General features: G+C 39.4%; 1 long non-coding RNA gene across 1 annotated transcript; it reads left to right on the top strand.

Annotated features, from left to right (window-relative positions):
* On the top strand, positions 1 to 23941 carry LOC150011465 (uncharacterized). The gene is made up of 3 exons (XR_016510658.1): positions 1 to 223; positions 5917 to 6045; positions 23767 to 23941. It is a non-coding gene; the product is annotated as an uncharacterized LOC150011465 (long non-coding RNA).
* Positions 23942 to 27123: the final 3182 nt, after the last annotated feature.

The raw sequence follows: 27123 nt of genomic DNA, 5'->3' as shown, positions 1-27123 counted from the left end.
CCCCACTGGTCTGCACAGTCAGAAGCAATGAGGCTTGATTTTCCCTGGTGCTGGGATTGTGAACTTCGAGGTCCAGTGAGGAGCTGGGAACACTCACCAGGTGTCCCTTCTGACTTTCGAAAACGTGTGGTTGCACTTTTTGCCAGCCTACCACTGCCACTGCTGCTGCCATCGCCACTGCTGCTGCCACACCGCCCCGGTTCCACCTCTCCTACCTGTCTGGGTGAGTATTTCTTCTTTAACTCTTTGTTTGCTGGACTTACATGCAGTTTGATTTTCTGGAACTTCTGGTTGTTTCTAGTTTTGAGGTCGTTGTATTCCTTCTTAGTGGTGGAGGGAGACGCAGCATGTCTGTCTACACCTCCATCTTGGCCAGAAGTCCGCTCTTACAATTTTCTTGAGTTCGTAGACCAAGTGTTCTATTGGTCTTTGTATTGCCCAGGGTCAGGGATCTGGTACTTCATATATGCTGGTGAATTGAGGTAAACACTTGAACATTTTCAAAAATTGTTCTACCTCTATTCATTTGAATATCTGAATATGTCAATAGAGAGCAGAGCAATTTTCCCAAAGTGGTAGTCTAAGTTGTTAGACGTGTTGCTTTTGGAGGACAATATAAGGGATCAAATAGAGAATTTTGTTGACATAGTTTAGACAGGAGTCACTAAAAAGTCTAGTGTCTAAAAAGCTTAGTAAATAGTTCTTTACATTTTACCAAATAGATATTTTTAAAAAGTACATAAGTTATTCCAGGATGTTTAATATATTAGCCAATCTCTAAGAGGGTAATTATTTCATTAAAATTTCAGATGAAATGCTTTTCTCCTAATAAACAATCTTTAAAAACCTCTTCTTATGGACCATTGCCCTTTTATTTTCTTCTCTTTTTTGCCATATGTGATACTATGTACACGATGATTTCACCCTATTTTTCAGGTTGCTTTATGCAAAGTAATACTGAGTGACTTTTTATTTATTACCTATCACGTATAAGATACTAACTAAAAAGAGGACAAAACTATCTATATTATCAACATCTATAGCACTGATGAATAAAAGTCATAGTACTATCAATCCACTCAAGGTCATACTGTTATAGGAAACAGAGCATGGAAATAGATCGTTGGTCACATGACCTGGGCTGAAAGACACATGGTCTGGGTTTAAATCTTAGCTCTCTTTACAATTTATTGTGATGCCTCAGGCAAGTTTCATCACCTCCCTGAATCTCAGTTTCTTTAAAGCAGGGATAGATAAATAGGTCCTGGCTAACCTGCCAGGGCTGTTAATCAAATGAGATAATGTATGTGAAAGTGTTTTTAAATTATAAAACACATAATAAATATAAGATTTCTCTTGTTGTCTGATAAAAGATGCTTATAAATCCTGTTAATATTAAAGAAAAAAATGTCATTTGCTGTATTGATGGTTACTATAACCTAGAGATACAAGCTATAAAGATAGACTGATTCAAAGAGAAATAATCCTTTTGAAATAGATATTACTTTATGAACCATCTTTAAGGGCAAAACTATTCTTATTGCTTACTATTGTTTTTTAATATGCAATTTAAGATGAACAGAAAGCACACTACACTTGAAGGAAATGTGAGCCATAACAAATATATATGTATGTATGTATATATATACATATATATATATATATATATATAACAAAACGCTCATGGGTACCACATTGTTAAAGGCAGGAGTCTTTGAGGCTTTCCCTGTTTGATTTCCATGCTGAGCCACTGTCTCATCTTCTATCCTCATTTTGTTACAATTTCCAGAGAGAAGGAAGGACAGAACTGTTAGTGCCTCCCCAGCCCCAGGTAGAGACTTCAGTACTGATACATACTCTCTTCTCATTTCCTTTTTCTCCAGGATCTTCGGCCTCACCATTTAGTGAAAATGAGAAAGAGCTTCTCCTCACAAAACTGTGGGAAAACAAAGCTTTTTTCTGTTGGTGAAATCTCCCTTCTTCTAATGGGTTTGAAACATATTGGTCTTGTCTATGATTTTTAGTTGCTAACCAAGGTCCAGTATACAAAGATGCCCAATAAATGACTATTAAATGGATACATTGATTGATTGCAGCTTGGCTGAATTATATTCTCAAGAAGAAGAAAGATATATATCTTTTTGTTAAATAATTCATTTAACTATATAAAAATGATATCACAAAGAGTTTGACCTTGAAATTGTCTATGGATACAATCTCCCAATGTAAAGTAGTTGTGGGACAGAATAATAATATTGTATTAAATCAAACTTCTATGACTTGCCTTATTTGGGAACACTTGTAAATATCCATTCTGAATATTGATGAAGTAATGTCCATACCTTCTTTTGTGTTAATGATTTTATTAGTTTTTTATTAAAAATTTTAAAGTCAGTTGAAATCATGTATGACCACACTGAATTGAATTTCAAGTCTACTGTTAACTTGGAAATGACTAACATTTACAAAGGAAAGACAAGCAGGCTCTTTCCAGGCAAGTTTTATGTTTACAAGTTGTGGAAAGATTGCTTATTTTAACCAGCAGGATTGATCTGGGGTGATGAACTTTTAAAACAAGGTGGACTGTGGCCAATTTGACATAGAGACAAAGAAAATGAGTTATGAAAACAAAACATAGGCTGGATAGAGTTGTGCGGCAGGGCAGTTTTTAATATGGGATTTAAGCACTAGTTATTATTCTATTTCTTTTGTTAGATTCATAGATTCGGCAGTTGGAACATTTCAACTAGTTGATGTGTCAGGTTTGCTCGTAAACTTATTGTAAGTGAGTCTGGAATTGCTCATCATTTCATGATGTGTTATTTGTTTCATGCTGCTGTTCACCATCACCATCCAGTCTTAGAGAATTCTGCCCCTTTTTTATAATGTTAGTTTTCGATCCTTGTGCTTGAAAAGATCATTTCTACTTTGTTGCTTTCCTTCATGACTTGTCTCTTGCGTAGGTCCCAAGTTTCTGCCTAACTGGTTAGAGGAATATTTCTGGGCTTGCCACTGTAATTTGTTTAATCAGGTCCAGGTCATGGGAACAGAGCAATGATTCTGAGAACGATTTGCCCTCAGCTGAGGTCTGGCCACCCCAGAGAATAGACTTAACAGTAGGGGAGCCACAGCATCCTGTCCCAAAGCAAGAGACATGTAGCCTTAAGAAATCATTCTGGAGAAAAAGCCTGGAAATTAACCTGAAAGTGGGAAACATGAATGGGTAGACTGAAATAAAACATCTGCCATGCTTCAGTGGCATTTGCAATGGTTACATACCTTAGCTCAGTTATCTTGTCTTACTTAAAAATGAATGTAGTATATTTTTTGCTTTTATTCATAAGTAATCACATTTACATATCAGTCAAATCTTTCCTTTCGGGTGCCATCAGAACTTTTTCTGTAAAATTTTAATTTACTAAAAGTTTTGTCTTACAATTACAAATTTATTTATCAAAACAATCTTTCTCTATTAGAGAAATAGATACAATCTTAAAACAATAATAACAAACACAACCAATCTTACATTATAATACAGGGAACATTTGATATTCTCCAGGTATTGAAAATGAAGACAAAACATTAGAATAATGGTACAGTAACATAATAGCTCTATCTTTATGTTTGCTTACTTATACAATACACTTAATAATAACATAAAAATCTTTTACTTCCCATACTTCAACATGCCACTGAAATTATGTAAAATTACATCTAAGAACTACTTTTGTCCCATTTGAAGCAGAAAAAAAGAAGTCCCATGGAGGGTAATGAAAGTTTCCTTTTTTCCCACAAACTTTTTTCTTGAAGAATGACTCGCTCACCTCAAAAAGATTTAGGGGACAATAAAGTTTAATTACTTAAAATGGACAGTGTGGCACATGCAAATAAAACCAAACTATTGAGCTCTGTTTTTTAGGATATTGTAATTTTAAATATGCTTGTTTATATTCAGTTCAAAATATTATTAAGATAAACCTTACCATATGCACAGATTTCCTGACTTGTGATTGTTGCAGACCCAGCTAAAACATAATATTTGGAAAATCTGGTCTTTATTGGGCAACACAGTCAAACGTGGGGGTTGTTGTGGTAAGAAATAAGGTTCTCATTACATTCTCATGAAAGTTCAGTGGCCAGAGGGAAAAAAAATAAGTCTTTCGTGTCCTTATCATGTTTGTGCAACATTGAAAAAATTTACTGCTCTAAAAATTGTGCAATAGAAAGTAGTCATAGTTAGAGATTTATAAGATTGCAATACTCAGGACACAGATGTCATTTAATTATGTGCTGATTTACCTGTTCAGGCATGTCTCTGCCATCCCTGAGTATTCATCAGAAGTTCAGGTATAATTACAACTAAGATTTTAAGTACTTGGTAATGTATATGTATAGCATTTGTATAACTTCTTTTTAGTAAAAATAGAACAATAAGGTTTGTCTTAGAGTTAGGTACATAAGTATAAAACAAATTGCATTTCCTAAAATTATACTTCAAAGTGTAATTTTTTCAGCCAAAAATAAATAAATAAATAAATAAATTTTTTCACTAAAAATCTATTTTTTTTTTTGTCCCTAGTGTTGAAATTTATTATATGCTGGGTAATCAAATTTTATCAGGAATTTCAGCATGTCAACAATGGATTCACTTGCAGGTTGCACAGATATACTATAAGACAGACTTTAAAACATGATTAGCTTGTTGAGACACTGCCCAAACCTTTTTGCCTTCATTTGGTATTTTTCAAGGAATATAGTCATATATATATGTATGTATATTATATGTAATATATAATATATTATATATCATATTGAGGCAAGTTAGTAAGCCGGGACAAGTGGAATAGGAAAACTGAGACTGATAGTTAAACAACCGTTTACACCATCTAGTAAACCCTATCTGCCCTAAACCAGGGACACTTAAGTGTAAATAGTTTGCACTTCTCCTTCCCAACCAGATGGTAAAAACTGTAGTTTAAATCACCCTACTTAGGGAGAAAGACAGCAAAAACCTAATTAGTGTCATTTACCAACCATGCCCAAGGATGGATGAAATTAAGAGAATAAATCTCATTTTGGTACATCAGCATAAAGCTGATAAATATTCTGTTGAGATCCTCACCCAAGACCTACCCTAGGCTCCCAGCCTTTAAAAACTCCCAAAACGAAGGCCCCAGGTGCACACTCCTATCCAGGAGCATGCCTATGCCTTTCCCTTCCCTCTTCGCCTCTTCTTCCCCTACAGACATGCATCTTCTAAACTCTAATGGTCCCCTTTAGACTTGCAACCAGGGGTGCAATGGGCAGCTCATCCCGGACTAACCCCCTGACCCTGTCCTCAAGGCCACCTTTACTCTGACTTCTTAGTGTGTTAAAGCAGGCCTGCCAAGGCTCGTTTCTTTCAGGCAGCCCTGCTTAGGTTCTCCTGTTGCTTCCACTATCCCAGTTTTAATAAACTTAGAGGGTTGGCCAAAGTTCGTTTGGTTTTTCCCATATGACGGCTCTAGTAGGGCTTAGTTTTTTTTTAACTTCATTTGAAACAATTTTGTTAGATCGTATTGCAACAGCTGTCATATCAGCATGAATTAAAAAAAAAAACATCAAAATTTGTGAATTTTTGTGTAGCCATTTTAGTATTGAGTATGGAAGAAAATACCAATATTATTGGCATATTATGCTTTATTATTTCAAGAAAGGTAAAAGCCCTGGCTGGTGTGGCTCAGTGGATTGAGTGCTGGCCCGTGAACCAAAGAGTCATCAGTTCAATTCCCAGTCAGGGCACATGCCTGCGTTGTGGGCCAGGTCCCTAGTTGGGGGTGTGTAAGAGGCAACCACACATTGATGTTTCTCTCCCTCTCTTTGTCCCTCCCTTCCCCTCTCTTTAAAAATAAGTAAATAAAATCTTTTTTTTTTAAGGTAAAAATGCAACTGAAACACAAAAAACCGATGTGTGCTGTGTATGGAGAAGGTGCTGTGACTGATCAGACATGAAAAGTGGTTTGTGAAGTTTTGTGCTGCAGATTTCTTGCCAGACGATGCTCTAAGGTTGGTAGACCAGTTGAAGTTGACAGAGATCAAACTGAGACATTAATTGAGAACAATCAACATTATACCATGCAGGAGATTGTCAGCATACTCAAAATGTCAAAATCAATAGTTATTGGTGAAAATGAAAAATGTGTCTTTTACAGAAAAAACTAAATGGACTTTTTGGCCAACCCAATACTTTCACAAATCACTTGGACTCGTGTGAAGCCTTTCCTGCACTAAGTCCAGAACCTACACATTTGCAGCCAGACCAAGGTAGACACATTGGAGCCAGGTCTCCTGTCCGGTAACAATAAGTCTGTCTATCTAACTACTTACCTATCTATCTATCACCTATCTATCTTCCTCTGTCCTCCTTCAACTCTTACTGACTCAGTGTTAAGGTTCCTAATATAGGAATATTTATAGTGCACAAAGCAAGTAGTTAAGATAGTAGAATACTAGCTCTCTATTGCAAAAATAGTCAGAATTCAAAGAAGGGTAGAGAACTTCTCGAAGCTGTTTTTCTTTCTGACTAAACCTACCATACCCATCAGGAGAATATAACGTTCAATGGATGAATAAGCACAAGCTTCCCTTAAAATAATGGCTCACAGATTTTTTTTTTCAGAGTGACTCTTTTGCCAACAAAATGCCACATACTCCATTCCCTCTTTCTAAGTAATAGGTTCTTTTCTGAAATTTACTACTTAAGTAATTCATAAGTCAGTCCCTTACTAACTTAATACCAGCCAAAGCTTCTAGCAATTCAGAGCTCCAAGAATATAAATATGAAGGCTCTTAGGAATTGTCCAAAAAGTTTCATTGTGATAGGATAGTGCTTAACTGTAAGAAAAGGTAGAAATACAAATCTTTAAAACTCTTCTGTATACAAAAGGGAAAGATCTTATAGGAATAGCTGTGCTTAAGAAAAAGAGGGTTTGTGATGCGCTGGTGGAGGTGATCTAGAATGATAGATCCTAGTATTTCTAAATTCTTGATGGTAGGAGAGAAAATAACATGTTTTAAACCATCAAGCATTTCTCACTGCAACTCCTTTGCAAATGTAAGGTGAACTTGTTTTAGAACATCATCTTCCTTTGTTTCAAAAGCACTCATATTTCATGAGTTAGGTATTTGCGAATTAAGTAAATAATATTTCTTTTAGTTGAGTATCTGTAAATTCAGACCCACTATTACCCTTCCAGAAAGAAGCCCACTGATAAAGTCATAATTCCCAAAAATAGATCCCTAAGTCTCTTGAATTCTTTGAGGGTGTGTGTGTGTGTGTGTGTGTGTGTGTGTGTGTGTGTGTGTGTGTAGGGGACCTATGAGCTTCTCAGAAGAGATTTTTAATTATATGACCTGGCTTGCTTCCTCTAGCTGAATCTGAGGCAGGGGTTGGGGATGTGGTACTTGAGAGAAAAAGAAATAAATAAAGGAACGTTCGGCTGTTCGGCTGAGGGATTAAGTGGATTCTGTGAACAGGAAAGCTGACTGGGGCCCAAAGAGAGAACCCATTAGGTGATTCCCTCCTTCGGCATAGTAAGTGCTTTCTTGCAAAAGGAAGTCAGTGAGCCCTACATTCTAGGGTGAACATCTCATGTCAGTGTTCTCATTTTCCTTTTTTGAAACTATAATCCCTTACATCTTCTTCAAGCCTTAGTAGGGTATGCAAAGATGTGTTAGCTGTGTTCTCCTAACTCAAGGTAGGGGAATCTATTTTTATCCTTTGGGGGGAATTTGTGTCTACACTTTGGGGAGGCTAAGGAGCCTGGAGAGCTACAGGCAGGCGTGATCAGTGGAGAAATCTGAAGCAGCAGCCCAGAGGAGGTGTCACAAAACATCAGGATGGATTTGTGAGACATGTGAGAACTTACTGAGTATCTTCATAAAGTCTGGGGGAGAGGATGGGCTCCCTGCATTCTCTTGAATGGAGGCTCTGATTCTTCTTAGTCTTTAAAGACAAAAGGTATGTTGAAAGGCTAGAGAAATTGTTATGTAAGTCATTTCATATGAATATAAGAAATGAACTCCTATGTGACACTGATGTACTAGTGTCTGGCAGTAAAGTAACAAAATCATATCAGCCAATTCCAGAACAACCTGGAGGGTAAAGAGAGGAAGCTTTAAATATAAAAGTCTATAACTTCTTCATGAAATTTGACATCTTTACTCATGTAAGGACATATACAAAAAATACGTAGGTGTGCAAAGAGAATAATTTTAAATCCATATTAACAAAAACGTTATAAAAGACCTACTGTTCACTTGTCATCATGGGAAATGCAAAAAAAAAAATAGAAAACATAATAACCTTGCCCTTGAGAAAGTTTACCATTATAATGTCTAATTTGCATTACAAATAGAGACACATCTGAGAGACCAAAGAGGCATGTGCAGAAATCCGTACCTTTCTTCCCAGACAGCATACGCCTCCCTGGACAACAATGACTGGAGGACCTAGAATATGGTGACTACTCTGGGACCAGATTTGGGATGAGGGAGCGGAGAGAGCAATGGGCTTCTACAGATCGGTCTAGATGTCAGTGGGACGCAACTGGGGTCTCTAGTTTGTCAGATTTCAGTAGAGGAGGGGAGCCCCATTTGTTACCCCTCTGCAGGGAGGGAGGCGGAGCAGTGCAGTAAAGGAGCGGGGAGGCTGTGTAAATGTAAGTAAATGTGCAAAAGTCTAGAGCAGGGACTAGGGCCACACTCCCTGAGTTCTAACTTAGGCAAGTTCCTTCACCAATCCACACCTTTTCTCAAAAGTTCACCTTATTTTCAGGTGCAAGAATCAATTTAGATGAATCACTAAAGAGGTGATGTTTTAAGACTCTATCTGACTATTTCCACCTAGGCTTAGATGAGGTCTTATGTGATGATTTTGGATAGCAATGGGCTTCTCTGCCTGCCCTGGATTCATTTGGAAAGTAAAACTTAATCTTGGTTAAGAGCAATGGAATTATGTCAAGGTGGAGTCCTTCTCCTGTAATCGAGGTTAAGTCTGTTACATTCTAAATCTAGGGTACCGGGGGGCTTAGGAGATCTCCAGGATGATTAGCTGCAAATGTGCTGGTTATAGGTGAATAGGACCATGAGAAGAGCGTCTGTCGTCGCCTTGGTTTTTCTGCCACAGCCTACCACCTGGTGACTTGGCAGTCTCACCAAGTGAAGGCAGCAATTGTTGAAGAAGGGCCAACAGATATTTCTTTGCTGGCTGGGAAAATACATAAACTGTGTTGTCCGGTTAATTGAGAAGCTCGGCGGAGACATAACGGTGTAGCAATACTTGTAACAGCAGTGTTCTCTAAAACTAAACAAATTCCCTTGAGATCCTAAACTGCTTTTTAAAAAGGTGATGTTTTATTAAAAATGTGGCATTTACATTACATTTCATTTCCTTCTTTTAAAAAAGAGTTGGTGTTATGGAGGTAAAATCATTCTGTAGTACATTTGTTCTGTTTAATGATCGTCAGCTTTTTCTGTATACAATATTTATCTTAGCTGACATTAAAATATGAGCTAAAGTCCAGGAAAAGAAAGCTAGGAGAAATGCAGATGATAATATAATCAGAAACAAATAAATAAACTATACTACATGGGAGGGGCTACTTCAAGAAAGGGCACATATAAAAAGTATACTCCAAATGCTGTTTATAAAAGTGTAGTTCTCAAACTTATACTTGGAATAGTTTAGTTTCAAGTTACAAGTACTATACAGATATTCCACCTTTGGCCTTGACCAGTGTGGCTCAGCTGGTTGGGCATTGTCCCTTAAAGCAAAGGATCTCCAGTTTGATTCCCTGTCAGGGCACATGCCTGGGTTGTGAGTTTGGTTCCCAGTGGGGTCACATGCAGGAGGCAACCTACTGGTGTTTCTCTCTCACATTGATGTTTCTCTCCCCCTCTTTCTTGCTCCCTTCCCCTCTCTCTAAAAATAAATTTTAAAAACCTTTAAACAAAACAAATAAAAATTTGTTCAATTTATCTTGAAGGTAACTCTAATTGCCCTTAGCCTTTTTTTAGAAAGTGATCTCAGAGAGAGAGGAAGAGAGAGGAATGAGGAGAGAGAGAGAGAGAGAGAGAGAGAGAGAGAAACATTGATTTATTGCTCCACTTATTTATGCGTTCATTGGTTGCTTCTTGTATATACCCTGACTGGGAATCAAACTCACAACCTTGGTGTATCAGGACAATGCTCTAATCAACTGAGCTACCCGGTCAGGGCCAACTGCCCTTAGTCTTAAAGACAATTATTAATCAAGGATTAAAAGTAAAAAAAAAAAAGTAAATAATTGTAAGAAACAAAGCTAAGACACCTGACTCTTGGTTCCTGCTATGGAGACTCTCATCTGAAAAAGTCCCAACTGTCTCAAATCTTCACTTTAAAATTTTAATGGGAAGAAGTCTCCCAGAGAGATGTTACCTTTGGCATTGTGTGTTTACCATGGTGAGGGTAAAAATCTGCTTTTGCATTCTGCCACTTTTATTTGAGATTGGCATATGAGACATTGCAAAACTCAGAAATTTGCAATGATGGCAGTTTGGCCACTTGGTCTCATTTAAAGTGTCCTTTTTTCCCCCCATACACTATATTCAAAACCTTTTTATTTCTATTTCTCCACTGAGCTCCTTAGAACTAAGAAACTTGTCTGCTGAGAAGTTTCTCCCTCATTTATAATTAACATGTCCAGAGTCAACTTGAGATCATGTGGTTGGGAATGACTTAAAACCATGCACAAGCCACAAGATGTCAAGACTAGGCAGGCACTCCACACTTCCTCCCTCCCAAGCCTCAATGCTGAATGAACTTTGGAGCAGCAGGTTTCTTAAATTAGCAGCAAATCATTGAAGCTGAGTCTCCTTAGTGCTCAGTGCACACCAAGTACTCATCTGTCTAATTTAGTCTCAGCCCTGGCTGAGAAACAAGGTAAAAATAGCAAAATGTGTTAACATTCCTTCATGTCTCAAAAACCTGTGCCCTGAGGCTCTTTATCCTTAGTTGGATGTTTTCTTGTCCTGCGGAAAGAAAGCTGCATCTATGAAGTAAGCATAGCAGTCTGCGTCCTGGGGCTGCCCTTATTCTTGCTAAGACCCACCTGACTAACGCATTTGTTTATAAGATTAATATTCGCGAGTCCTGCAACCTTTGCAAGGCTCAGTGGTTTCCTCAGTGGACCAAGAGGTGTTTGCCTGAAGTTACCCATATGTAGAGCCCCCTGTAGCTCCTGCATCTATGGACATAGCTGTTCATTTCTGGACAAAACTGTCATAAATTGCAGCCACCATTCTGCGTGAACAAAAACTCAAAACTTCACTCACAGGCGATAGCAGGATTCTGCCCATCTGTTAAATCAGCTTGGCTAATAGAAGCCTCTACACGCCACTGAGGTCAGAATGTCCCATCCATACACTAAAATATAAACCCCAAGTCACCTGTCCTGACCTCATCAAAAGCCATTCCTTTGTATATATATTTTTTCTGTCCCCTAATTCCTTTTCTTTTGCATTATTTCTCAGTGTTAGCAGCCAATCAACCACTTTTGGGAATCTTCTTGAAGATCCACCAAATAGTGCCCTTCTCCTTCTGGCTTCTAAACACATCGAGAAATAAAGTAAAAGAATAGGATAGATAAAATGTCCGTACATCAGCATTCCTACCAATAAAGGCTTAATTTCAGACCCAAATGGACTTTTTCGTACTGAATCCCACGATGGAAGTCATAGCAATGCGGGGCCTCCACATGGAGTGTTTCCATTTGCCACATCTAGTGGAGGCGAAGAGAAAACAGTAAGTAGTACTAGCTCTATGCAGGAGTCCAGTATCAGATTAGTCTTATCACACTGCACTGTTTCATAATTTGAGGAAACGTTACTTTGTCCACTAAACTAGAATTTAGCAGGTGTTCAACAGTCCCCCTTGTCTAGAATAAGAAATAAGTCGATGGAATCAGCCCTTTCCTTTTCTTGTTAGGGTGTAACAACCACCTTCTGTTAATTACAGAAGCTTTGTTTCCTTTTTCCAGAAACACAGGTTAGGTCTGTTCTAAATCAGCAGCCAATCAGCTTAGCTACTACTGGTAAACATGGGCTGGGTTCTGCTCTCAGCCTGCTTAGATTCCTGGAAGCAATTGAATGGCATTCAGCCTGGAAGATCTTGTTTTTTGTTGTAGCTGGTTTTGGTTGTTGGTGTTGGTGTTGTTATTGGTGGTGTTAGTAGTAGTAGTGTGTGTGTGTGTGTGTGTGTGTAGGGCAGTCGAAAGGGAAGAATTGAATGGGAAATATCCTTTGAAAAATAGTATGAACAAAACTGTAATGGAAATGTGCTTTTGGTTAGCAAATGTGAAATAAAATTAAAGGCCCTGGCTAAAAGTTTACTGGGAAAACAAGGACAAAATCAGACTATTGGAAGAAAGTAATACTCTGAAATAGAAGAGTGGGTGGGGAAAAACAAATGTCTAACGCTGAAAATTTGTCATTTGCTAAGAAAGTGTGACCTAATCTTTTCTAAATAGAAAAGGAACTAATAAAGAGCAGAGATTTAGAAGTATAGTGTCATATTTCAGAAAAAAGGTCTGCAAACAATAGGGCAATAAAAGCAGTGTTCATCTTACATGAATGCTGAATTAGGTTTTTTTTTTTTTTTTTTTTTTTACAGTGAATAGCCTAAGGGATTTTGTACAACTGTGTAATTTCATAAATTTTTTTTTTGATGTGCAAAAATATATGGTACACATTTTAAAGCTTATTGTTACTATTTTTATTTTCAGTGAATGAAGAGTTTTCTTTCCAGATGTAAGCCTTTACTTAAAGAAAGTCACCATAATTGCAGAAAGGCAATTTGCCATCCAGGTCTACCAAGAAAGCACAAAAACTAATTATTTAGGGGCTAACCTGTCTGTATTCTTTTAAAAGTTAAACATGGTTTTACTTTTACTCCTGCATTCTCATTTTAAAATCCCATTAATGTTTATTGTGTAATTTCAGTGTTCTGCCAAAAAGAAAATTATGAATTCCTACTGCAAATTGAAATAATTGTTAGATATTTATTCCTTTATTCTTCATATTATTTTTTCAAGGTCAAAAACAGCATTAATTTAACTTCACATTTTATTAAATATTATGTTGCTGTTTCAAATCCCCCATGGCCCCAACTCTAATTCTTTCCATGTTCAGGAATGGCACAATTTACAATATAAACAATAACCTTTATTTATAAGTTAAAATGAATCACACCATGGTAAAGTAAAGGATAAAAAGGGGAAAAAAAAGAAAATATAGACCCCCACAAAACCCCCAAATAATAAAAATAAAATAAAAAACTGAATCATGCCATGGCGCAAAAAAAAAAAAAAAAAAAAAAAAAAAAAAGAACAATAAATAAAATGAAAGAAAAAGGTTAAAAAATGAAGGTAAAACAAATTCTTCTGATGGGTGAGGGAGAGCTGGGTCAAAATGTAGCTCTAGAGCTGACCCTGATGCATTTTCCAGAGACAGTTCCTCCTCTGTGGCAGGAAGCAGGTTTGAGGGAGAGGTCTTCTGTGAGGGGTGGTGGGGCCTCAGTCAGGTCAGGAGAAACTGCGCAGGTGGGCCTCGGCTCCAGAGCTGCAGCTGGAGCAGCAGCTAGAGGTGGCATGACCTCTGGAGGTGGACGCCCCTCCAGGTCTGGGGCAGCCTCCTGGTCTGCTCCTCAGCATACACGACAGGTGTTAAAGCAGGATCTAGCTCTGCCTCCTGGGCTCACACTGGAGTTTTGAGAGAAGAAAAGATCACCCACATGCCTGCATTTCCATGTGCGCTCCCCCCCACCCCCCCGCCCCATAGAACACAGCAAGAACCTTCCAGAGAAGCTGCAGCCCAGGACCGACTCCAAAATGACCTTCCCACCAGCAGTCCAGCAGATGGGTGCTGAGGCCAGTCTTTGCTCCTGGTCAACCAACCTCTGCAGGTGCTCCCTGTGTGTCTGGCACCAGCCCTTCCCCATAAGCTCAGAGGTACCTCCATCCCCTGTCCCAACCCCACCTTCCTACCTTTTCACCTTTGGTCTCTACCTCCTTGGGCTCCAGGTTGGAGTTGGAAATCATGAGCTTCCTGGAGATCCTGGGTGTCTTCAGAGGAGGAGTCCTTCTCCGCCATCCATGGACCCTGGTTTCCTAGATGCCCAGGGGGCCAGAGTCACTTCTGGCCTGCCCTGGCCCTTGGTGGTGTGGTGCACCTGCCCCTCACTGGTGGAGACAGGGCTGGGGTGTTCGTGGACCAGCTGCTGCTCCTCCAGCGGCCTTGGGAGATGGGCAGACAACAAGAAGACATTCTTGGTGGCAATGTCTCTAGCCCAGTGCACTGGGTGGGGCAGTTTTAGAACACTACTGCTTAGTGCAGTAAGGTCACTGATCGTCAGGAAGTGAAGTCACTGCTCTTGTTTGAAGAGATGCTCAGGGTAAGGAACCCAGGCAGTGACCTCGCTTCCTGATGATAGAGCCCAACTGAACTTGGAACCCTGGTAACCAGGCAGCCACATTCTAAAACTGCCCCTACCCTGCTTGCTTGGTTAGGGACTTTTGCACAGAATACATGTCCTGTTTCCGCCTGCCTAGGCCATGGCCTCAAAAGTGGCAGTGATGATAGAATTTTATGCCACAGTCACCGTTGGGTCTGGACTCAGCCTAGACACCTGTAGCCCTTTCCATGGCAGAACCCAGAGGTAATACAGGGAGGCCCAGGGTGCTTTTGTTCAGGCCACCACTCAGATCACACCTGTGTCACCTACTTATGTACATGTGTGCATGTGTATATGTAGAAGGGGGTTCACATGGGAAAGGCATGCCCCAAGAGGAAGCAGGTGAGAACCCAGGTTGGACAGTCATGCTCACACTCCAGGTCAAGCCTGCTGGGCGGAAGTGGAGTATGGATGGGGTCCGCTGTCTGAGGTTTATCCCCAGTCCTGGAGGTGAATCTAACTTTTCCGGGTGGGGGTCTATGCAAACACAGTCTGGGCCTGATCCTGAAGTGGAAGGTCCAGTGGGCAGAAGCAGCAGCGACAAGGGCCGAGTAGGGCTTGAGACCTTTCAACCAGCTACTGGTCACCGTCATTGCAGAGTTCATCCCAGGTCATGGAGGAGCAACAGGTGGTCGCTGAAGACCCAAGGCCCATCTCCACCAGTGGGGGAAAGGAGCACCACACCACCAAGACCCAGAGCACCCTGAAATCACTGTTGCCACCCAGGAACCTGGGGAAGAGGGCCCTTTCGTGGATGAGAAAGAACATCTTGCTTGAAGCTGCTCAGACTCCACAGAAAGAGGATTTCCAAAACCAACATGGAGCAAGTTCCCCACATTTAACAAATAGGATCAGATGACCTGGAACCCAAAAAGTTGGAGTCCAAAGGTGAGAAGGTGGGGGAAGTAGGGGTGGGAGTGGCAGTGAGGGTGCAAGGAAGCTTGTGGGGAGATGTTGAGGCCAAACACACAGGGAGCACCCGCAGTGGCTGGCCAGGAGCAAGACCGGCCTCAGACCACCCATGTGCTGGACTCTCCGTGGGGAGGAGCTGCTGAGGTAGGTCCTGGGTTGTGGCTTTCCTGGGAGGCTCGGCCTATGTCTGTCAGTGGGAGGCACATGGAAATGCAGGCACGTGGGTGATCCTTTCTCCTCACAACTTCAGAACAAAGCCAGGAGAACCAGCTGGTCAACAAATAAACTAATCTCATCTCCAACAAACAACGAAGAGAAGATTTGCCCACCACCAAGGACCACAGCAGGCCTGAAGCGATTCTGGCCAACCTGTGGTCTAGGGAACAAGGTCCAATGACAGGATGGAGAAGGCTACCTGCCCGGAGATGCCCAAGCTCAACGCAAACCTAACAGTTTTTGTCTCTAACCTGGAATATGGTGCCCGTGTTAAAAACAAAACAAAAACAGGCCTGATGACCTGAACCTTAAGAAGGCAGGCACCCAGGGTGGGAGGGTGGGGATGGGATGAAAGTGGACTGAAGGTGAGATGTGGTGAGCGGATGGTGTCAGACACACACTGAACACCGAAACAGGCTCCCAAAAAGCAAAGACCTGCCTCAAACCAGCCATCTACTGGCCTCTCTGTGGAAAGGGCACCCTGGGGTGGAACATTAGTTGCAGCTTCTCTGGAAGGCTCTGGCTGTGTTCTGTCTGTGCAGGGCCATTGCAGATGGAGGCATGTGAGTGATATGTTCTCCTCTTGCAATTCAGATGGAACAACTGATCAATGAACATCCCTGTCTTGTCACCAGTGGTGTGGGGCAGGTTTCCCAAGCCACTGAGGGTAAAACCAAGACAGATGTCTGTTGACAGGGAGGCATCTGGGGAAGCATGTCCCTTGCCTGCCCAGGAAATGCCACCATCCTTGAAGCCTCCAAGGAGCCACAGGAAGATGAAGACTCGCGCAGCCCACATGGAGCAGGGTGCCGCCCTTCGTGCAGCCCAACCGGATGGCATGCAGGCCAAATAGTCAGGGCCAAAGGGTTAGAATTGGGGAGATCCTGGTTGGATGAGGGAGGATTTCCGCGTGATCTTACAGGGATGACTAGGTATCAGATACACAGGAAGAGCCCTCAGAGGCTGGCCAGAAGCAAAGGCAGGCCTCATACCATCCATCTGTTTGATGTACATCAGGAAGTCATCCCAGGTTGTGTCCTGAGCCGAGGCTTCTCTGGAAAGCTCCAGTTCTCTTCTGTCTTTTGGGGAATGATTGGAAATGCAGGCACGTGTTTTATCATTTTTCATGTCACATCTTTAGCAGGAGCCCAGGAGGCTGAGCCACTCTTGCTTCAACACCTGTATGTGGCACATCTCAGCCGGATGCTGGGGCAGACCAGGAGGCCGTGCCAGTCCTAGAGAGGTGCGTGCCCTCAGCTGCAGCGCCACCTCCCGCAGACTCTCCTGCCGCAGGTCTGGAGTCGGGTCCGGCCTGAACTTCATCTCCTGACCAAACTGAGGTCCTGCCACACTCGCCTGAAGAATCCTCCCTTGATCCTGCCCTTGTCCTGCCAAGGAGGGAGAGCTGCCTCTGGAAAATACATTCGAGTCAGTTCTGGAGCTGATTTTATTCAACCAGCTCTCCTACTCCCACCAGAAGTTGTTTTACCTCACCTCCACGACCTCGTTCTTTTATTTTCATGTTTGCCTTTTCTTCAGGGTGGGCTTCAATTGAAGTAGTAAATAAAAGTTATTGTTTATGTTATAAATTGTGCCATTTGTGAGCATGACATATATGCATGATGCTGTGCAAGCCTCACCACTATGTAGTTGCTGATGTTCCATCCCCCCAAAAGGAAACCCTGCACCAAAAGATTCACTCCCCACTCCTCCTGCCCCTGGCAACTCTGATCTGCTTTCTGTCTCTGCTTCTTTACCTCTTCTGGACGTTTCCTATAAATGGAATCTTATAATAGGTGCCTTTTTGTGTTTGCTCACATATTTTTGTTATTTGAAAGGAATATCCCAGATGTATTTGAGATTAGATGTAAAAAAAAAAAATCCCTTTTGGTCTGTGTGTGCATGATGTCAGGGTTGAGACCTCTTTGCTAATTGTGTCTGCAGGGCCAGAAGCCAGTCAGGCAATGGCTGGCTCTTCCTGTGCCCAAAACAAAAACAAGAAAAATGTAAAAGTCTGGAAAGACAGACCACAAACTGGGAAGCATTCTTCACAACCCAAGACTGGAGAAGGGTTTAACGTCCCTGTGATGCAGCAAACTCTTGAAAATCGGTTTTCTAAAGGGACAAGAGGCAAGCATGCACACTTTCAGCATGAGGCAATGCACACGCCACTACATGTCAGAGTTGTCCGACCTCTGTGTTGCAATGGGGACACACGCACTGTCAGCACTGAGGAGAGATCATTATCACCATCAGAATGGCAGGCTTCTGGTCTGGCAGCAACCAGCCCTGGGGACAGAGGGAGGAAGCAGAGGCCCTAGCAGATCCTTGGGGAGAAAAGGGAAAGGCCTCTCCTCTGGGAGAACAGTGTGCAGAACCCCGTCAAAGTCCCACAGGTGCTCACCGTCTTGGGAGGTCACCCCACAGAAATTCTTGCACAAGTTTTCAAAGATGCATTTTCCAGACTACCCATCAGAGCACTGATGAAAGAGCTGGGAATTGGAAAAAACCCTAACATCCCTCAGAGGGGATAGGATCCACCAATCCTGGTCCACATGGAGGAGGGAGGCTGAGCAGCTGCTAAAGTGTGTGCAGGGGTCTCCACATGCCAACAGATAAAGACTTCAGGGGTCCTCTTATGTGAGACACGTGGAGCAACTGTGTGTGGCCAGGTTTCCTCCTGTTAGACACCATACATGTGATTTCAACAGGCAGACAAGCGTATGTGAAAAAGACATGATACTGTATATAGAGAACCCTAAAGACTGTACCAGAAAACTACTAGAACTGATAACTGAATTCAGTAAAGTAGCAGGATACAAAATAAATATACAGAAATCAGTTGCATTTATATACATCAAAAATGATCTCTCAGAAAAGGAAACTAGGGAAACAATACCATTTACAATTGCATTAAAATAAATAAAATACCTAGGAATAAATTTAACCAAGGATGTAAACAACATGTACTTGAAAAATTATAAGACGCTGAAGAAAGAAATTGAAAAAGATGCAAATAAGTGGAAGCACACACCATGTTCATGAATAGGAAGAATTAACATCATTAAAATGTCCATACTACCCAAAGACACCTATAGATTTAGTGCAATCCCTATCAAGACACCAATGATGTATTTCACAGAACTAGAACAAATACTTCAACAATTTATATGAAGCCACAAAAGGCCCTGAGTAGCAACAGTGAGAAAGAAGAACAAAGTTGGAGGAATCACACTATGGATTCAAGCTATACTATAAGGGCCATAGTAATGAAAGCAACATGGTGCTGGCATAAAAACAGACACATAGATCAATGGAACAGAATAGAGAACCCAGAAATAAACCCATACCTTTATAATCAGTTAATATTTGACAGAGGAAGCAAGCTCATAAAATGGGCTAATGATAGTTTATTCAATAAGTGGTATTGGGAATATTGGACAGATATGTGCAGAAAAATGAAACTGGACCACGTTCTTATATCACACACAAGAATAAATTCAAAATGGACTTAAATGTTAGACTTGAACTTGTAAAAATCCTAGAAGACACTGGTTGTAGCAATATTTTATCTGCTATATCTCCTCAGGCAAAGGAAACAAGAAATAATCCAAATTTAAAAAATCTATTGCAGATATGATTATGTCATAAATTAATTGATGAGATTATTTATTTTCCTGTGTTTCTTAGGAAATACATTAAAAGTATTGCTTTTAACTGTAAGCATACAATTAAAGCAAAGTATGAACATATGTTTGATTTAAACATTGACAAAATTCAATATCCTTTCATAATAAAGACTTAATAAAATGCATATAGAAGGAATATACCTCAGCATAATAAAGGCCAGGTATGCGAAGTCCACAGCTAACAACTTACTCAACAGTGAAAGGCTAAATGCTTTTTCCTCTAAGATCAGGGACAAGAAAAGGGTGACAAGTTTTTAGCTACACTAAGAAAAGAGACAGACTCAAATAAAATCAGAATTAGGAGAAATTACCACTTATACCACAGAAATACAAATAATTATAAATACTACTATAAATAATTATGCACTGACAACTTGGACAACCTTAATGAAAAAGATAAATTTCTATAACCACACAACCTATAAAAGCCAAATTATAAAGAAACTGAAAATCTGAACATACCAATAATAAGTAAGGGGGTTGAATCAGTAATCAAAAACTAGCCCAGGACCAAGTAGATTCACTGGTAAATTATATCAACATTTAAAGAAGAATTTATACCAATCCTTCTCAAAGTCTTCCAAAAAATTGAAGAGGCAGAAACATTCCCAAACTTACTTTATGAGGCCAGCATTACCTTGATACCAAAGCCAGATAAAGAAGACGCTACTAGAAAAGAAAACTATAGGTCAAAATGTCTGATGAGTATAGAGTCAAAAAACCTCAACAAAATATAGCAAATCAAATTCAGCAGTACATTGAAAGGATCATACACCACAATCAAGTAGGATCTATGTTGAGGATATTTAAACACAGAGAAACCAATAACAATGATACACCGCAGTGCAGAATGAGAGATGAAAATCAAATGCTCGTCTCAACAGATACAGAAAAATTTTCAGGTTTCTGAGTTTGAAAACCACTGTCTGTCTACAGAACCACAGGGTAATAAAACGTAAAAAAGAGCTGTAGTTTGTTTTACAGAGAGGTTGGAAGATCCCTCCTTGGGTGGTAGGGAGCAGTCCCATTCAACAATGGACTCACTCAGTCTACTTTCCCCTCATGTAGAAATGGAACGAGAAAAATCCAGCGTGCAGTTTAATAAGCAAGCTAATAGAAAGATTTGTTTATCTTTTTAATAGTGTTTTTTTTTTTGCATATAAAACTATTTATTGTAGAAAATGTGGAATACACATTCAGTAGAAAAATTAAAATCACCCAGAATTTGAACATTTAGAAGGAGAAATTCTTAACATTTTGATGTTAAAATACTTCCAGTGTAAAAACATCTCCCAGTTTTTTTTAAAGTATATTTTATTGATTATGTTGTTACAGTAGTCCCATTTTTTCCCTTTTGCTCCCCTCTGCCCAGTACCCGCCTTCCCTCCAGCAATGCCACCCTCCTTAGTTCATGTCCATGGGTTGTGCATGTAAGTTCTTTGGCTTCATCCTTTCCTATATTATTCTTAACTTCCCCCTGTCTATTTTGTACCAACCGATTATGCTTCTTAATTCTGCACCACTTTCCCATTTCTCCTCCTTCCCCCTGCCAGCTGATAACCCCCCAAATGATCCCTATACCTATGATTCTGTTGCTGTCTGGTTGTTTGCTTAGTTTGTTTTTGTTTTTATTTTTTCAGGCTCTGTTGATAGTTGTGAGTTTGTTGTCATTTTAATGTTCATAGTTTTGATCTTCTTTTTCTTAAATAAGTCGCTTAACATTTCATATAATAATGGCTTGGTGATGATGAACTCCTTTAGTTTTACCTTGTCTGGGAAGCACTCCATCTGCCCTTCCATTCCAAATGATAGCTTTACTGGATAGAGTAGTCTTGGTTGCAGGTCCTTGCTTTTCATCACATTGAATACTTCTTGCCAGTCCCTTCTTGCCTGCAAAATTTCTTTTGAGAAATCAGCTGACAGTCTTATAGGCACCCCTTTGTAGGTAACTCTGCTTTTCTCTTGCTTCTTTTAAGATTCTCTCTTTATCTTAAAACTTTGGCATTTTAATTATGACGTGTCTTGGTGTGTCCTCCCTGGGTGTAGCTTGTTTGGGACCTTCTGTACTTCTTGGAGTTGTATGTCTATTTCCTTCACCAAATTTTGGAAGTTTTCCTTCATTATTTTTTCACATAATCTTTCAATTTCTTGCTCTTCCTCTTCTCCTTCTGGCACCCCTATGATTTGGATGTTGGCATGTTTAAAGTTGTCCCAGCGGTTCCTAAACCTCTCCTTATTTTTTTCAATTCTTGTTTCCTCTTTCTGTATTGGTTGACTCTTTTTTTCTTTTTTATGTTCCAAATGATTGATTTGAATCCCAGTTTCCTTCTCTTCACTATTAGTTTTGTGTGGATTTGCCTTTGTTTCATTCAGCATAGGCTTCTCTTCTTCTCTTATGCATTTGCCATACTTAAGCATATCTGTCAAGCCTGTGAGCATCTTTAACACCAAGGTTTTGAACTCAATGTCTATTAGGTTGGCTATCTCCTCGTTGCCTAGTTCTCCCACTGGAACCTTGATCCGTTCCCTCTTTTGGGCCATACTTCTCTCATCTTCACAGGCTCCTGTGTTTGTTTGCCTCTGTGTCTTAGGTAGAGCTGTCACACCTGTTACATATAAGGAGTGGAGCCTTAAGTATTCATTATTACAGGGTGACCCGTTTCACCACTGGTGGCGCTGTATGTCAGGGAGGGGTCTGAGAGGGAACAATGCCACTTGCTCAGCCTAGCTCCTTTTCTGGGCACTTCTCCCACTTCCATATGGGACTGTCGCCTCTCTTGCTGTTGCCCTGTCTATCGTTTCCAGAGTGGGTGGCTCTGCGGACCTTTTAGGACCATGGGGGCCCTTTAAACAAGTGGACTCTGCTGAGAGATTGGCAGTTTCTGCCTCCGCCTCAACCCCCACTGGTCTGCATAGTCAGAAGCAATGAGGCTTTATTTTCCCCAGTGCTGGAACTGTGAACTGTGTGGTTTGGTCTGGTGCTGGGAGCACTTCCCAGGTGTCCCACTCTATTTTTAAAAATGTGTCACTGTGCTTTCCACTGGCCTGCTGTTGTTACTGCTGCCGCTGCCACCACACCATGTCCTTTCCGCCTCAGCTCTGCTCCTCTTACCTGTTTGGAAGAGTATTTCTTCTTTATATCTTTGTTGGACGTCCATGCAGCTCAATTTTCTGGAACTTCTGGTTGTCTCTAGTTTTGAGGTAGTTGTATCCCTTCTTAGTTGTGGAGGGGGACACAGCGTGTCTGTATAGGCCTCCATCTTGGCCAAAGTCTTCAGTATTTTTTTCAATGTAAAAATAAATTTGTGTACCAATTTAGCATCATCATATAAACTATTTTGTAACTCTTAGTCTCAGGAAGATTAAAGATTCTTTTATGTTTAATAGCTATGATGTAATTTGATTATATCAACAATAATATTTGCTAAAAATTACTAAGCATTGCTGTGTACTAAAGCTAGATATATTATACTTTAAATACTCATTTAATCCTCATAATAACTCACCAAGGTTATTTTAACATGAGGAACCCGAGGCTTAGAAAATTTAAATAACTTTGTCATTGTCACACAGGTACCGTGTGACATGAATCCAGGTTTGTATCATTCCAAGTACTAAGCATTTAGTCATTGTTGACAACTGGCTCATATATGGAAATAACATAGTTAATTTAACCAATTCTGTGTTCTCAGGCATTTAGGTGATTTTAGGTGATGGCCTACTTGATGATGTGAAAAAAACCATGCTATGATCACTATATTTATAGGGAAATTTATATATTCAGGGAGATTATTTCTTTAAGTTAAATTGCTAGAAGTAAAATTGCTCAGTCAAAAGAACTGCACAATTTTAAAAGACATTTTTTTTAATGCTTATTGCCAAATTGCCCTTTAGAAATATTGAAACAATTTACGGTACCTAGTTTCCTAAAATCTCCTCAACAAAAGATATTATTCTTTTTATTCAGTTTTTGGCATACAGCTTTCAAGTTGTGTCCAGGAAAGTAATAATTCTATAGCTTTGAGGGAGTAGAAGATTGTCCTTTTTGAAAACTGGGCAGACTAGATCTTGATTTCATCTACATGGTATTGTACTGACAAATTAAATCAATAAATAGTTTGAGGAGGATTGGAGCCCTAAAATCAGAATAGACTTTGAAAATTTATGTTAGCAAGAGTTTTCCCCTCTGATTTTTTTAAAGAACTTAAAGCCAATGAAAACTGTGAGGAGGACTTACTTTGTCTTGGCCCAAGGGGAATTTCAATGGCAATGCATCTTCTCTGGGATGTTTTACATTATACTCATGCACACAAACTTGACAGAATAAGAGTGATTTTTCAATGCCATTTTTAGTTCTGTGAATATGGTGTTATTGTTTGATCTTAACGAAACTTTTCCTCTTCTCTTTCCAAACTTCTTTAGATATTTGAGGTCTAAGGACAGAAGAATCAAGGTTGGAAGAAAATCAGAGAGAGCTAAGGAATGGTAAAGTCTAGTAAAATGAGAGCTGGGAGTCTCATGATGTGGACTTCTTCCCCAGTTCCTTACTTCTTTGAGCAAGATTCTTAACTTCTTTGGGCTATATTGTTTACTTATAAAATAGGTTTTGACCAAATTAGTGGTTTTCATATAGCTACAGGCATTGTAAGAACATTTGATTTGAATTTCATTTTGAAAAGACATTTTTGACTATTAAAAAATTCAACTAGTACACACTAAAGGTGTTAAGCCCCCAATTTTAGTATATTTGAGACCATCCAAACACTTACATCAACCTCTTTTTGTGTGTGTTAACCTTGGAATAAAGCTTCCTCTGTTTATATTTGACTGCCTAATGAATGCGTCATTAAGTAAGAATAATATAGTTCTAAAAAATTCTGCAAATTCCCTCCAAATTCAGACCCAGGTCTTCTTGCAGGAAACTATACAGTTGAATACAGAGGCTGCCATCAAAGAAATGACAAATCAGATGCATACACACCTGACTGCTCTGCTTCTATTCATCGTCAGTGGTGTCGTTCAAAGTGACTGCTTTCTGCTTCTGTTCATGAGAATACATATGGCAGCATATTTTAATGCTTATTTTTTTATTTTAGATGCTTGTTATTGGTCTTTGTGTTACATACTTTGGAAGCTTTGTGCTTAACTTTTACATTCATATACATTTATACATATTTTAGGGGAGGTGGAATTACCCCTGGAACTAGAAGTGAATTACTGGTTAAAAGAGAAACATTAGAAAGCAAATGTGAAGATGGAAATTATAATATTGATCAGGCTCACATTTTAGGAGAGATGTGCTGTATTGATTATACTCAGAATAAACGAAGGCATATTATAAACTACTAAATACATCTTCAAATCTTATTGACCAAACTGACAACAGTATGCAATGAATGCAATATGCAAAAATTCTCTTTAAAATCACTATGATACAAGTGTATATTTGTTGGGCAATTCAGAGTCTGAGTGAATTACAGCTACAGATTAAAATGTCAGCAAAGAAATGAAAACTTAAAAACAGCATTTTAAACCATTTTTTTTATCATTGAGACTTAGTTTTATGGTAGTAAAAGTTAGAACACTATTTTAAAATAAAATTTTGTGAATGTAAAAATAAGAATTCCAGATTATTTCATCAATATCCTGAGATTCTCCCATCCAGACATGGAATACATTTTCCCACTTCTTGAATCTGCGCTTGCCTCCTGACTTGCTTTGACTACTAGAATGTTGCGAAAGTTATACTATCTGGGGGAAAGACTTGGAGGTCTTGCCTTTTCCTCTTGAAATGCTCTGGCTACCATGGAAAGAACCCTAACAACTGAATGATGAAAAACCATACAGAAAGAATGGCTTAGCTAACAGTCAGCACCAAGACCCAAGACCCAAGACAGATGAGTGAGGCCAATTTAGACCTTCCGCCTCCCAGGCAACTACAAGAGTGAATTCAGGCAAGGCTAGTAGTAAAAAATAATAGTTATTTTTAAACCATTGATATACCATAGCAACAAGTATGGAAGCATATCATTACATCTGAGAACACATTCTAGAGAATATTTAAGAAAGTATATTGAACTTGGATTAGTTAAGAATCTGAAATTACAGAAATTTTTTACAATTCAACTGATGATACTGAAAATACTCTGGATCTCTCAGTTTTGCCTAATTTATGTTGTATTCTGGCATGGAGATGTAAAGGAGATCTAATCCTCTGTCATGCACATTAATTGTTGGAGCCAGAAAGAAACCATGAGTTAAAATCTGTTTTCAAATACTACTAATGTAGAAATGTCTTCATTGACTGTGTAAGAGCAGTGATATGGGCAAAAAAGCATCAAAGAATTTGTAGCTCGTAGAAAAGTTGTCAAAAATTTACTTTATTAGTCATCATGTGCTGTATAAGATGGTCACAACCTATTAACACTGTTGACCAGTCACGAATAAACTCGTGTTTTCAAGCACGATAAACTGCTAGTTTATCATACCAAAAAAGTTATTAAAAGTTATATAGAAGATATGTACAAAGTTTCATTTCAATACATTATATATAAATAAAGCATATTGAAGCTTGTTTAAATTGTTTCATTTTCATATTCAATTACGAAAAAACCGCCGGTGATATGGGATAGCTTTTGTATAAAATTGCCGGTCAACAATATTAGGAAGATTCTATCCCCAGTTGGGCACATGCAAGAGGCAACCGATGATGTTTCTCTCCTATTGATGTTTCTCTACCTCTCTTTCCCTCCCTTCCCCTCTCTCTAAAAATAAATAAATAAAATATTAAAAAAAAAATCTAACATCTTTGCAGACAGTGTTAGATAATGCCATACAAAGCTCAGTTTTATTAGAGCTTAAATTTTCAGTGGCAGGATCTTCAGGATTATTTGTAGTGATGTGGCTAGTAAGTTCTAGAACTTGAACAGGCTCATGTTTGTTTAACAATTGAAGATCCCAGCAATTTATGGCTATAGATAAGAGTGTCAATAAAGAAATGAAAACAGTTTAGACTCAACATACAGAATAACATACATTTGATTACCTCAAAATTTAAGGAAATACCTGACAACATGTTTCCTCAAGTCTGTGAGATTTAAAAAAATACATCATTAACCATGCCATAATTTAACAATATATGTTTGAAAATTATTTTTCCATAAAATAATGACATTCTGAAGAATCTGTTCATTGATTTTCTCCACACTCAACATTTGCCAATTAAAGAATGTTTGTAGTTATTGTTACTGATTAAATATTGAAACGGTGCTTTCCTTTTAAATGCCTTGAATGATGTCCCTGAATATGGTATCTTGTCTCTAAAAGGGCCAGCATCAATCCCTTCAACTCCTTGTATGCACATGCTATTCCCCAATGAGAGGTAGAGTTCATTCCTCCCTCTCCTTGTACCTGGGCAGGCCTTAGTGACTTGTTGGATCAACAGAATATGTTGGAAAGGATGTTCTGAATTTCTGAAGCTAGGATTCAAGAGACTTGTAGCTTCTGGACCGGACATGTAAGTGAAGTTATTTCGGTCACTGAAGACCAAGTCATCTGTCAGCTGAGTATCATTCAGGAATGACTCGTTAATGCCACATGGAACAGAAAAAAATCAACTATCCAAAATCTGCCTGAGGTTTGGACTCAAGGAATTGTTGTGGTTTTTTAAGCCACTAAATAGTAGGATTTTTTTTTCTTACATGGCTATAGATAATTAGAGCACTGAAGAATAATCTGAGATAACGAGATAAGCTGTTAGAAAGTCATTACCACTACCAT

The sequence above is a fragment of the Furipterus horrens genome, unplaced genomic scaffold (genome assembly GCF_987537825.1).
Source record: "Furipterus horrens unplaced genomic scaffold, mFurHor1.1.pri manual_scaffold_4, whole genome shotgun sequence".
NCBI lineage: Eukaryota > Metazoa > Chordata > Mammalia > Chiroptera > Furipteridae > Furipterus > Furipterus horrens.
The sequence above is the reverse complement of the archived record's forward strand: the minus strand, read 5'-3'. Positions and strand labels throughout refer to the sequence as shown.